Source organism: Phaenicophaeus curvirostris, chromosome 26, assembly GCF_032191515.1.
Source record: "Phaenicophaeus curvirostris isolate KB17595 chromosome 26, BPBGC_Pcur_1.0, whole genome shotgun sequence".
NCBI classification, from domain to species: domain Eukaryota; kingdom Metazoa; phylum Chordata; class Aves; order Cuculiformes; family Cuculidae; genus Phaenicophaeus; species Phaenicophaeus curvirostris.
Window position 1 is genome coordinate 1,030,622 of NC_091417.1, and position 13,927 is coordinate 1,044,548.

The window sequence follows — 13,927 nt, forward strand, 5'->3', positions numbered from 1 at the left end:
ATAGTTTTGTTCCCATCGGTTGTTGCTTAACAACCTCCCTAGTTACTAATGGACTGAAAAATATCTAATTTCTCTCATTTCATTCATGCATGTTTTTCTGCTCCTTCACAAATATAAAAAATAAATATTGGAGATATTTTCAGGACTGTAGTATCTGTTCCTCAGAGATGTAGAGAGGAATGAAACCCCATCAAAGGATGGTCTGGAAATAACCCCGTTAAGGTTCTTATGGGGGAAAAAAATGGTCGCTGTTTTTGTGAGAGAGGAAGCTATTTCTTAAGACTTTAAAAGAAAAACCAAAGGCAACCTCTGACTCTTGTTCTGGAAATAATACAATTACACAGAATGCATTAAAGCCCCAAGTGATCATTTACAGCACATGATGTGGGAAACCGAGGCCTCCAGGAAAAGCTAAATGAACAGGAAGAAGGAAACAGAAGTGATGGAGTAACTATCCCATGATTCACTCATTTCTGTTGGAGGACATTGCATGTCTCAGACACCTATCAGATGCCCTCTTTGCTCAGCAAGCAGCTGAAGTGATGGAAGGGGCGAGCATTGCTCATACCCGAGGCTGCCAAAATAATTCCTGTGCCCTGAATAGTGAGAGTTTCAGCCAGAAATGTTGTTTGAAATATGAATCCAAGTTTCTGCAGAGACCTCAGAGGTTTCCTCCTTTGCTCTGTTGCTGACTAGAGTAAGATTTAAGGGCTAAGCATGTGAGTACAGCTACATTTCTGGTGCTCCTGGATGTCTTGATGTGTATTGGTGGGAGTGCCTTGCTGAGGGACAGCAGAGTTGTACAAATGGGAACTTGGTCTTCCACGCTGCAGTAGATAAGCAGCTGATTTACTGGCAAAACTTCATTCTCTTACCTTTCTATCGATAGAATCTTTATGGTCAACAACACAGAAACTTGCAGCCTTCTTCCATTGCCCCTCCAATGCCTTTCTGTCCCTTCCACCTCCTTGCTGACATCCCATCCTCATGTCCTCCTTGGCAAAGGCTCTCCCTTTCCACTCTCCCCACACCTCCATCCTGAGCCAAAACTTCTGGAGCAAGCACTGGCCTAGAAGCTCAGTTCTAAGAAGGAGGGATAAAGGATGGAGACAGCAGGGAGCAGGGTTCCTTGCACAGAGCGTGGACTCTGGTATATTGAGTGAGGGTGGGCACAGAGTGCTATCCAGACTGGGAGGAAGGGAATAGGGCAGATACCGTGCCCTTTCCTAATAACAAAAACACCCATGGGCATAGGAATAAACCAGCCCCAAAATAAAACAGAACTTTGCCCCTAAACGTGCATTGTGATGTTAAGGGGCAGGACAGATCAGGTGTCCCATCCAGCTCTGCTGGTTCAGACTGTTTTTCAGATTTGAAGGAAAAAATACTTTCCTCTTCCTGTCAACTATCTGCAAACAGAGTCACGGGAAGCAAAGGTGAAACTCTGGATGACAGGAACAAACATATCTTAACCCTCCCTCTGGAGTCGGGAGCCCTAAGGCTCACGTGTCTCTCTGCCGTCGCTGTCATTCTTGTAAGGCTGTTCTGACATGTCAGACTGCAGCACAGAGAACAGACAATAAAAAACAATTTGGTTGCTTCATTTCACAAATCTCAATGGTCCCATCAAAAAAATAATTGTTGATGGAGCTAGAAATCCAGTACAGTTGAAGGAACAAGGGATTATAATTTCTGCTTCCAGTTTAGTTTGAAATCTTTACTCTTCCCAGCTCAGAAAATTAAGAAGCAACTTGAAAAGACACGCAGAGTCGATTATCATTTCTAAAATATTGTGACTTGAATCAGTCACCTTGATCTGATGAAGAGCATGGAGAGGGGAAGGATGAATCCCAGTTTCTCAGTTTGGTGGGGGAAGGGTCCTCCTGCCTTCAAGAAAACCAAAATGAGACAAGGAGGAGGTGGTGACTTTGCAAGATGCCAAGCTCAGCCAATCTCTGGGTGAGCTGCATCCATACATAATCCTCATTACATATTCCACAAACAACTTTCACTCGGCTTCCAGACAGCCACCCACCAGCCATTGAGCATGATGATGTTCCTTGCATGACAACCACAAAGTTCGGCAGCTCGGAAGCCATGGAGCGCAAACCAAAAAGGCAACCAGCCCTTCTGCCATCACTTTCCTCCTTCGGCCTCATCTGAAACACAGCTGAGCATAAGGCCAGAGGATCACTGGAAGGTGGGGGCACAAGCCTGGACCTGGGGTAATAAGGCATTTTCCCACCATATTTTCATACTGGGAGAGTGCCAATTGTAGAATTCCAGCATCTGGCAGAATATAGAAGTATTTCAGCAATCCTCCAATTGTTTTGGGTCAGGAATGCTTCCTTGGTGCCACGTGGCTTCAGCAGAGGTCTCCTAAAATTGAGTTCAGTTGCCCAGACATGGGTGGCTATTGCTGTCTGAGGTGCTTCCTTCCAACCCAAATCCTTCTATGATTCTATGATTCAATATCCCTGGCTGGGAATCTCAGCAAACTTTGTGACAAAACCCAATTCCAGTTACACTTTCCCCTCAATTCCAGTGCTGGTATTTTCCACTAATGCCCCTCAAATTAGTTAAAAAAAAAAAAAAAGAGAGAGAGAGAAAATAACTTTTCTGCTCATGGTGAATCTAAACCTGGGCAAAGATTAGAGAATGCATGTCGGCTCTTGTTTATCAAGATGGGAGCAAGATCCATTTATGTCTTGGAGTAGGCAGAAGAAATAAAGGAAAGGCAATAAATATTTGTTCTTTGTTTGCAAAGGAATTTCTCTGTAAGCCTTACCAGTCTCCAAAAATATCTTGACATGTTATTTTCTCCTTTCTGCTATTGATTCTTGAAGCTGTCACTGTGACAGACAATGGAAAGTGCTCTGTAAACACCCCTCTCAATGGGAAAAGCTTTCAGCTGCCTTTTAATTTTTTGTTTAATTGCGATTTTCATACCTTCATGCTGTCTTTTCAGTACCAGTTCTTCAGTTCAGGAGGGGGATCCTCTGTTTCAAGCCTGACTAAGTCACTGACTATCTGATTTTCTCATTATTGTGTTTTTGTAATTCCTCCCTCACATTACTCTGGAAGCAGTTTTCAATCTGAGGATTAGGTGCTGGAAGCTAATAGTAAGCTGGTTAAAAATTAATTGTTCTCTTTTGTAAAGAAAATAAATAAATGAATAAAGATTAGCAGCTGTGCTACTAAAACACACTAAATACTAGTGTCTGCCTAAGAGCCTGCCTGGCGGTATAGATGTTTTTGTGAGCTGTTTGAGTGGTCTGCAGAGATAATTCATTAGATGGATTTGCTCCATAGCTCAGCCTTCGCACCATAAGCAGAGTGGGTTTTCTGTGCATTAGTTAAGTCATCTGAAATTGGTTGAATGTATTTATGAACCTACTTCAGTGATGCCTGAATTTCAGCTCGGGCATCACTGGGAGACTGATTCTTGTTTTCATCAAGCACTGAAAAGCTGCTTGATGCCTCTAAGTCCAGATGACAGATAGCACAAAGAGTTGCAAAGATGGTTCAGATCTGGGATGCATCACTTCATCCCCAGGAGAATTCTCCTTAAGAATGACAGAGCTTGGATATGAGACGTGAGGAGCAGGACAGAGAGGAAGGGTGAGGCTGGGTGGTGGGGCTTGGCAGTACAACATGGTGCAGATATCTTGTCAAGGGTTTGCTCCTTGTGTAGGTGACTGCTGAATGGGCCTGGATAAAATCACACAAATGGAATGAATGAATAAAAGAGATGTACTGCTCAAGTCAGTAAGAAGTGCGAGATGGCAGTTACAGAAAGGGTACTAAAAAGGTGGAATGGCTCATTGCACGCGGTTTGGAAATCCCATGGAGTACATGAGGAAATGCGATGAGGGGTGAGAAGTGTTGTGTAATTGCAGGAGCCCCTCTGGCTCCGGCATCTTTTTGCAGGTTGGTCAAGGTAGCCTCCAAATCAGCACGGATTCAACCTGCTTCAATTCCCACAATTGTGCACGACAGGCAAGTTCTCAGCTTTTCTGAAGCTCATTGAGCAGAATAAAGGGCTCATCCAGGAACCAACAGCAAGATCATGTGCTGAGATATCTGTCTGGGTGGGTTTCTTGCAGTGGGCACTGTCACAGGGCTCAGAAGCGAAGGCAGCGACTACAAGAAGAGAAAGAAGCCTTCAGTGCTGCCATGCTTGTCTCCAAGAGCAGTTTTGCAGTGTGATAACTACCAGATTGCAAGGCAGTGTCTTGGGCAGTGTGGGTGTGATGTCCTAGCTCCAGCCCACATGCTCAGTCCTGGTGTCAGCCCAAGAGAGAGTCTTAGACAGAGAAAGGAACCAGGAAAAATATTGCTGCCAGCAGAAGATGACTATTGCTTGCAAATAAAACCAGGCAGATGGCCTGCTGAATTTCAGTCCTTAATTAAAAGGTCTTTATTCTCTAAGCTAATTATAGAATAATTCCTACTGTGCAAGGGGCTCCTTTGGCATGGAGAGGATGGTAATGAACAACTCAATCCGCCTCCTCATCAGCAGGCTCAGCCCTTCGCTCTGCCACATTATGGATAAAGATACCCCTGGCTGTTAGCTCCAAAGTGGACCCTGTGAAGGGAAATAAAAGAAAAGATCAAGAGGTCTCAGACAGCCCTGGCATGACAAAGTAGGATCTCACTGCTAGGTCTGTCACGGGATGGATAACCCAGAAGCTGCCACGTGAACCCCAGACTGGGTTGTGACTGGCTTTGGGTAATGTTTGACTTGACTAGAAGAGGTTTCAACTACCACTGACTCTTTTATTCAGTATCTGCACTTTAAACATACTTCAGCCTCCCCACGTTGAATGAACCTGGAAATGCAACCTCACTGCATACCTCTATGCTCCTTCCTTGGAGAAAAGCTCAAAGAAGGTAAACTACACGAAAAAGGATCATTTGTGCAAGATATAACAGTTTAACAGCTTGAGCAACACCAAGCTCTTGCAGACACCAGGGAGCCGAGGTGGCCTTGCTCTCCCAGCAGCTCTCACCCCAGTGAAATAGCCTAAGCTGGTGCAAAGTGTCTCCTATCTTCCAAACTCATCATCCATCACTTTGATGGCTCTGCTAAGTGGTAAAAGATACAGCAGGCTTTTACCCTCCTTGGTCCTCTGCCTCCTGTGACCCTTCTTAAATTGAAAAGCAGTGGGATTGCCCTATACCCCTCCCATCCTTTGCTGAACACTAATTCTCCCAGACAGCCTTCATGATTTCCCCAGCTCCTCAGGTTTATTGTCCCATCTCCAGCCTCGCCTTGCAATTAGAGAAGGAGGAAAAACTGATGCCTACAATGCTCTACTTGACCCCTTGAGAGAGGCTTGGGCTGCTCTTGCTTTATCAGGGCAGAAGTCCATCTTATCAGCGAGTGTAGGCAGGGCTGTATCTTCCAGGCAGGGCTCAAGGAATGGAAATGCTGCTGATCTCTTATCTGCCTGGCATTTCTCTCTCTCTTTCTCCATCAAAATCAAAGCGAGGAATCTTTTTCAGCCCTTCCCCAGGTTAAGGGAGGGGGGGCGTTGGGGAGGAAGGATGGAAAAATACTCAGCAGACGAGAAAGTTTTTATGCAATTTTTCCTGTCTGCAGCTTCTATATATAGGTTTAATTAGAAGATGAAAGGCACCTCAGGATTATGCTGTGAGATTTGTTTCCTTAGCCTTGTAACTAATGCCCTGTGGTTTCAATAATGCTGCCTTGACTTTGTTATCCCCCAAGCAAATATCTACCTATGGATAGTGCAGAATTGCTATCCTGGGTCAGAGCTCCGTGTCAGCTCAGGGAAGTCAGAGGCTCTGCTTCAAATGCTCTCTAATTATCTCTAGCCAAGGTTACGGAGGAAGCGGTTTGGCACCTGTGAATTGAATTCTTGGGGGAGAGCCCCTTGAAACAGGCTTCTTTGCCTGGTACTGGAAAGTTTCGTCTCTTCCTCCCCAAGGGAGAAGAGAGCAGCACCCACCTCCCCACATCTCCTTGCTGGGAACTGTAGAGAGCGACGAGGTCTCCCCCCAGCCTCCTCTTCTCCAGGCTAAACTATCCCAGGGCCCTCAGCCACTCCCCATAACCCCTGGGCTCCAGCCCCTTCCCCAGCTCCGTTCCCTTCTCGGGATGTGCTCCAGCATCTCAGTGTCCTTCTTGGAGTGAGGGGCCCAAAACTGAACACAGACTTCTAAGGTGCAGCCTCACCAGTGCCATGAAGCAGGAGATCATCCCTTCCCTGGTCCTGCTGGCCACTCCATGGCTGATGCAAGCCAGGTTGCTGTTGGCCTTCTTGGCCCCCTGGGACACTGCTGGCTCATGTTTAGCTGCTGTCAACCAGCACCCCAAGGTCTTCCTCCACCAGGCAGCTTCCCAGCTGCTCTTCCCCAAACCTGGAGCCATGGAGTTGTGACCCAATGCAGGACTCAACACTTGGCCTTGTTGCAGCTCGTATCATTTACCCGGGCCCATTGATCCAACCTGCCCAGTTCCCTCTGCAGAGCTTTGCTGCCCTCCAGTAGATCCAGACTGCCACCCATCCTGGTGTCATCTGCAAACTGACTGAGGGAGCACTCAACCCCCTTGTCCATGGAATATGGGAAGCTTGAGGAAAACACACACACAGTTCTCCATGTCTAAGAGAGCTTTCAGAGAACAAAGGTGTTTGAAGTTAAAATGGAATTGTACTCTTTGCCTCCACTTTTTGTTTCCAAACTACAAATGGATCAAGACATCAAGCCTTTCCGCAATGCGCTTTTATGAGACACAGGCTGGTGTGGAACGTGTTGTTGAGGAACCTTAAGAGTCACAAGAATTGCTTTATACCTCAAGCCTTTCTCAATTATTGTCATCAAAACAGAGAGCAGTACAGGCAAAAGGCAGAAGGTGCATCTGGGACCGCTCCTTCCATTGTGGAAATGCACTTAGTAAAGCTTTTTGTGGAGCAGATGAGCACACACCTGCATTTCTTTTATCCCCCCACCATCTTTGATGTATGCAAGTTAGCTTACAAAACTGCTACTGCAGCTTTTTCTCCTCTCTCTTAGGATTATTTTTTTTTTATTGTCATTGTTATTAAGGGCACAACAAGATTTATTTTCTGTAAAACAAGCCGTGTTATTGCCAAGACAATTTTAAAGGCTGGATTAGGAAGGGGCATTACAATACGTTTTGTATGAAAATGAAATATCATGAGCAGTTCCTTGGCAGACCTGAAGTCTTTCAGGGTTGCTCTTTGGGAATAGCAATTCCAGGCAGGGACTCTCAAGAAAGTTCAGTGCCAGTGGTATAATGAGAGCCTGTATCAAGATGGATATGCATGAGGTGGGCAGATTAATATTTAATGAACAGTGAAGTCTGCTATCCCCTAATCATTGAGTGCCTGGGATTTGCAAAGTGGCTGATTTTAAAGTATTTTGTATGGAATTATTCATGCATTTAAAAGTACACGACTCTCTTGCACTCTAAGTCACTGAAGTGGAATTAAACTTGATGAAATTCAGTCATCAAAACATCAGGCGTCAGGTCCAGCTGAGACAACGGCAAGGGGACGAAGGAATTGCTCTTCTCAAAGGCCTTGATGGAGCTGGAAAAGACAGGTTTTGGGCACACAGCCTTCCTGCAGGGCAGTGATGGACTCAGCTCAAGGGGTTTCTTGGCAACCCACGGCAGAAAAGATCCCTTGCTGGATTTTCAAAGCAAGGAAGATCCAGCAGTGGGTAACAGGGCCAGCAAGAGCCTGTTGTTGATCCCTTGCTGATTTTCCTGCTCTCTGTATTATAGAGATGCATTTTGAAATGCTTTTCATGGAGCAGATGAGCTCCACAGAAAGGAAAATCTTTTATTTGGATGAAAACATAGCACAAGTCTATTGGCACTGGGGCAGGAATATGATTGGGTTAATGACAGTGGCCTCACTTGAGTGACAGCTCTCACACCACTGTCATCATCTTTATTTTTATTTGTATTTTGCCTTGAAAGATTACTTAAAATATACTTTTTGATCCGGAGTTTAATGAGACTTTACTTTGGCTTGAACAAGTGTTTTTTGGACCTCAGCTCAGACAATTCTTCCGGCACGTCTTCTACTCTTTTCCCCACTGGTTTCTGATAAAGGAATAATGTTCCAAAGAAAATGTCCTTTTGCTTGGAAAATTATTTTTTAATCGGGGGTGGGGAGGAAAGATTTTGTTCCCTGGCATTTTTTAAAGGTTTCCACTCTTTCTCTGTTAGAAATGAGTTTGTGGAAGTTAAAGCACCTTCTTGAAAGTTGTTGTTTAACCCAAGCATGTGTTTATGTGCACAACCTATGAGTGCAAAAAGCTCGTTGACTTAATGAGAGAAGATGAAAGAAACAAAATAAATAGCATTTACAACTATCTGAATGCTACTAATTATGCCAAAGAGTGTCACAGGAGGGAAGTGAGGGAAAAACATGGCAATATATGTATGGGAAAGGTAGATAAGGGAAGGACAGAACAGGTTGGTGATTCATTTTCTTACTGTGTGCCTGCACAGTTCCTAATATAAAGGATCTGCGTTATCAGTACAAGCAGTAATGATGATACTGGCTCATGAGGAAGACACAGTAGGCAAATAGTGCAGTCAGGAATAAGAAAGTCACACCTACAGTCTTAGCTGTGACCCATGGAGCATAATGACTCTTGTTAATAATGAATGAGGAAAACAAGATGTGTGTGCGCGTGTAGCATCTGGATTTGCATGGAAGCACTAGAAGCATTTTATTTCTGCTTTTTTTTGGAACCAAATGTTCACTCAGAAATCAATTTATCCTTTCTCTAGATGAATCGAGACAAAAGGTGAGCCTGAAAATGAGAACATCGAATTTCACAGCAGCTTGAGAAAAATGCCTTAATCAACCCAAAGTAAGTATTTGGGGGTTTTTTGGGTTTTATTTTTTTGTTTTGGTTTTTTATTTTGTAGGCAGAACAAGGATTTGGCACTGGACTTGCCCAAAGGTTATTTAATCTTTCTTCATCATTTTTATTTGATCCCTGAAAAGAAAGATCTATTATTTTCACAGCAATTATTCTAAGTGCAGCTAGAGAAAACCATGCTAACTCCCAACTTTAATATTAAACATAATTAAAAGACTTTTGAATTGTTCCCTTATCTCCCTGCCCATAAATGTCAATATATTAATGGTCACAATTCGTCTCAGACCTAGGAAACAGCCTTTTCCTCCCACTGTCTTTTTTAAACAATGTGGAAACACAACAGGTCATGCATGGAGCCCTGCATCCAGTTCTGGAGTCCTCAGTGCAGGAAGGACACGGATCTGTGAGAACAAGTCCAGAGGAGGCCACAAAGATGCTCAGAGGGCTGGAGAACCTCTGTTGTGAGGGCAGGCTGAGAGCTGGGCTTGTTCAGGCTGGAGAAGAGAAGGCTCCAGGGAGACCTGAGAGCAATTTCCAGGACTGAAAGGGGCTCCAGGAAAGCTGGGATGGGGCTCTTGATCAGGGAGGGCCAGGATAGGATGAGAGGGAATGACTTTTAAGCTGAAAGAGGGGAGATTGAGATGAGATGCTAAGGAGAAATGTTCTCCTGTGAGGCTGGGAGGCCCTGGCCCAGGTTGCCCAGAGCAGTGGTGGCTGCCCCATCCCTGGAGGGGTTCAAGGCCAGGTTGGATGGGGCTTGGAGCAACCGGATCCAGTGGGAGGTGTCCCTGCTCATGGCAGGGGGAGGGACTGGATGGGCTTTAAGGTCCCTTCCAAACATTTGCCCTTTGTTTCTCTACCTTATCCATGAGTTCTGCCTGCATTGGTCCCTCTGCTGCTCTAGAGAATCGCAGGAGGGAGGTACAGCTCTTGCATGGCTGTGGAGATACAGCATCGGACAGCTGGAAAACAAGGGTGGCTGGAGTTGCTGTGGGAAAAGAGCATGGTGAGACTGTGCAGAAACTCATCCACTGGCATCTCCATGTGGCTGGCACAGCCCAGCTGCCCTGCTTTCCCACCTGCCAGATCTTCTCCCCAGGAAGACATTTGCTTCTGCGGCATCGCAGTGCTGCTGTTAGCCTGGCAGCAACAAGAAAAACACCAGGTTAATTAAACACACAAGAACATAATTGCAATTAAACCCAAACAAACTGCTGAATCAGAATAGCAAATTGCCCGGAGACTGGAGGAAAGGCTGGTTTTCTTGCTCTTTTTTTTATCATAAGGGCTGATGAGGCACAGAGGGGCCAAGCAAAAGCTGCAATGCGAGATGTGCCGCCGGCAAGAGTGTTTAGCCTGCTGAATAAAAGATAAAGCTAAAGATAAAGCTGAAGCTGGGAACAGCCCGGCTGCTTGAGTCATTTTAGGCTGGTTACACTCTGGGGAAATCCCAAGAGTCTGCGTTCAGCAAACATCCTTGCAGCTTGGAAACCTTCCCAAGCTGGGGGCAGCCCCACCAGTCCACTCCACTCCCAGGTCACAATTCCAGTTCTCAAAACCCACGGTGGAGCAGTCCAATGGCCAAAGGACCTCTGCGGCTCTTGCCAAAACCCATGCCAAGGATGCCTTCTGCAGAATCTGCAGGGAGGATGCATGATTTGTTCTGCAGCGTGCCTGATCTTCAAGGGGAAACATCAAGGAGCACCTGAAAATGAACCTACGGGCTTTGCTGTCCTGTGTCTGGCCATTGCACCTGGCCAGCAAGGTGCCATGGGTGCTGTGAGGAAGCTTTGGCACCTTCCCCTACCCCCCGCCCAGTTCCTGCAATGCTTCCTTGCAGCAAACCCATCTATTATGCTTGCTCTAGGGCTGGTTTCCGTCAAGCTGCTTCACTGTATCCCACTAAAGAAATAAAGTTGAGAGAAGCTAGTGAATTATAAGGTCCCCAATAGTAGGACTCAGCAAGTGGGCTGCTGTTAATCTTCTCTTTGCTGCTCAGGTTTTGTTCTGCTTGTAATAAATCCCTGCACCCTTTGCTGTTAAAACTGCAGCCTCACTATTGAAAAAGGAGGAAAAAAACCCAGAGATTGCTATGCAGAGAAATTAAAGAAGGGATTCGTGTCTTGGCCAGGCCAATACTTTTCTTTATTGAGGTCTGAGTCTAAGTGTGATCACCTGGTGTTAAATGCAATGCTACAGCAAGCCATGCTGGACTATAACAGGTTTTAAAAGCTGTTGGATTAATGGAGGAAATGGGGTAGACTTGAGCTGTGTGATTTCTTACAGTAGGGCTGAATGGGCAGTTGGAGATGGGGCGTGATGTTACTTCCAAATCTGGAGCAGTAACTGGCTGGGAATTTGTTACTGAAAGTGTTTTCCCCAAATGCCATCTCTGTGGATTTACAGCTACTTGTGGGAAAAGGTCATATTTATAGTAAAGCTGGGGAAAACCAAATTCTGAGATGATCTGCTATTTGCTTTGATAGGGTCAAAATAATAATTTCCAGTTTGGTTCAAAATTGCTTTCAATCTGGAAAGTTATACAGCAGAAGTTGAAAATATTAAATAATAATGATGAGAGAAGATAGCACTTGATAGTCCTCAAATTTCTGCACTTTTGTGCTCGTTCTTATTTTGGACTTTTGAGTATTCACCTCCAGCTGAAGCAGGGAAAAAGGGAAATCTGGAGAGAAACCACTTGAGGGCTTTGCCAAAGGATGCTGCAGAGAAGAAAAGGGGTAGCTGATCCGATGGTGGGGCAAGCTGGATCTTGGTGACAGCTCAGACCACCCTGTCTCCCCGATCTGTCTGCTTGCGAGCAGCTGAGTTTCATTTCCTGTGGCTCCACAAATCCCTAATCCCAGTGCTGATTTCATGGTCGGGAGTTTGCTTAATATCTAGCCCTGATTCCTGTTGACAATGAGATAGCTTTATATTACTTGTCAGGCTAAGAAGCATTGAAGAGGGTGCAAATTTATATTAGCTTCCAGGCAGGAGCTGTGTAAGATTGCCTTTGTGCTGCTGAGAATTGCAGCTCTGCAGAGCAGTTGCTGGTGCAGCACTCGTGCCTGATGCTATGGAACAGTGTGGTTGTGACACAGGTGGAGTGTGTTCAGAGGGGTAATATCTTTCATTGGACCAATAGATATAGTTAGAAAATGGAAAAGTTTCTGGCACACATCCTTTTCTTCAGGTCTATAAAAGTTATATGGCTTTTTACAGCCATGCAAGCAACTGTGTTCCTGGCAATGAGGCTGTAAAGAATGCTTCTTGCAGGAATTAAAGTCAAGGGAGAAAAATTAATGCCAAACCATAGCCATCAAACAATACAGATAACAAGGCTTTCATTCTCTGGGTGAAGAAACAGAACTGGATCAACCACATCTGAAAGACCAAGTGTGACCAGCAGGTTGAGGGAGGTGATTCTGCCCCCCTATTCTGCTCTCACTGGACCTCACCCAGAGTCCTGAATTCGGTTCTGGAATCCTCAGGGCAGGAAGAACATGGTTCTGCTCAGGCAACACGAGGAGGCCACAGAGACAATCTGAGGGCTGGAGCACCTCTTCTATGAGGAGTGGCTGAGAGATTTGAGGTTGTTCAGCCTGGAGAAGAGAAGGTTCCTGGGAGAATTTAGGGCAGCTTCCAGTACTGAAGGGGGCTCCAGGAAAGCTGGGGAGAGGATCAGGATCAGGGAGTGCAGGGATAGGATGAGAAGGAATGGGTTTGAGCTGGAAGAGGGGAGATTGAGATGACATCTTAGGAAGAAATGTTCTGCTGTGAGGGTGGGGAGGCCCTGGCCCAGGTTGCCCAGAGCAGGGGTGGCTGCCCCATCCCTGGAGGGGTTCAAGGCCAGGTTGGATGGGGCTGGGAGCCCCTGATCCAGTGGGAGGTGTCCCTGCCCATGGCAGGGGTGGGACTGGATGGGCTTTGAGGTCCCTTCCAACTCCAACCATTCTGTGACTCTATTATTTCAGCTAGGTGCAATTATTTCTTGGTTGTTCTTTACTTTGTGGGGATAAGATTTTTTCTTAGAAGGTTTCTTTTGTCTTCTGCTTTCGTGCACAGTGTTGTTTGCTTTCTGAATCATGATGGCAAATTGGTCTATAGCAGCACAGGACCAGAAAGGGCCAAAACCTGCCACCTTGCACAGTCAGGGAATATGCCTCTCTTGGATACCTCTCCCTGAATTTTAGACTTTTCCTGGACATGCACAGATTTGTTGACCAGTCCTGAGCATCCCAGAGACAGCCACTACGCAATTTTTTTCTTTGCGGGTACCACCATCTAGTGTAGCACACTGGAACTTCATGTTTTTCCTTTGGATTCTATTCTGCTATTGCAATTGGAGCTTGTGGAATATTTGGTACTTAATTAATTAGCCACTGCACAGAGCTGTTTATTCTTCTCAACTATTGCAAACAGTCCTCAAAGTGGGAATGATTCCTACAGCCATGTTGATGCGAACATTTGCTGCTGGATTCATGGTCTTTAAAAGGGAATTTGCAAAGTGATCATAGAATCATAGAGTGGTTTAGGTTGGAAGGGACCTCAAAGCCCATCCAGTTCCATCTCAGCCTGTCCTCATCTGGGAGATGCTTGGGCCCTCACATCATCTCCATGGCCTCCTCTGGACTCACTCCAACAGATCCATGGCCCTCCTGTGCTGAGGACTCCAGAATGGAAGGAATGAATCATGCTGGCTGCTCTCCAAGGAGGCGTGTTTTCTAGCTTCTGGAGTTGACTCAATCCCTATCTGCACAACCTAGGCAGGCTGTGACCGAGGGTGAGGAAAAGGGAATATCATCACCTCTTGGGGAGCTTGCGGGTGAACCGCACACCAAACAACCAAGGGTGTGGACATCTCTTAAGAAGGCTGGTGAGGGCTGCACTGAGTCAGACCCTTCTCCTTTGATGTTTGGTGCTCTACCTATTTAATCTTAAAAGATCTCTATATTTCTACTGTCTGTCTCATTTTTCATGTGAATTGCTACAGGACACAACACCTGGCATAGTGGTGCAGGAGGTCTCTGTTCCC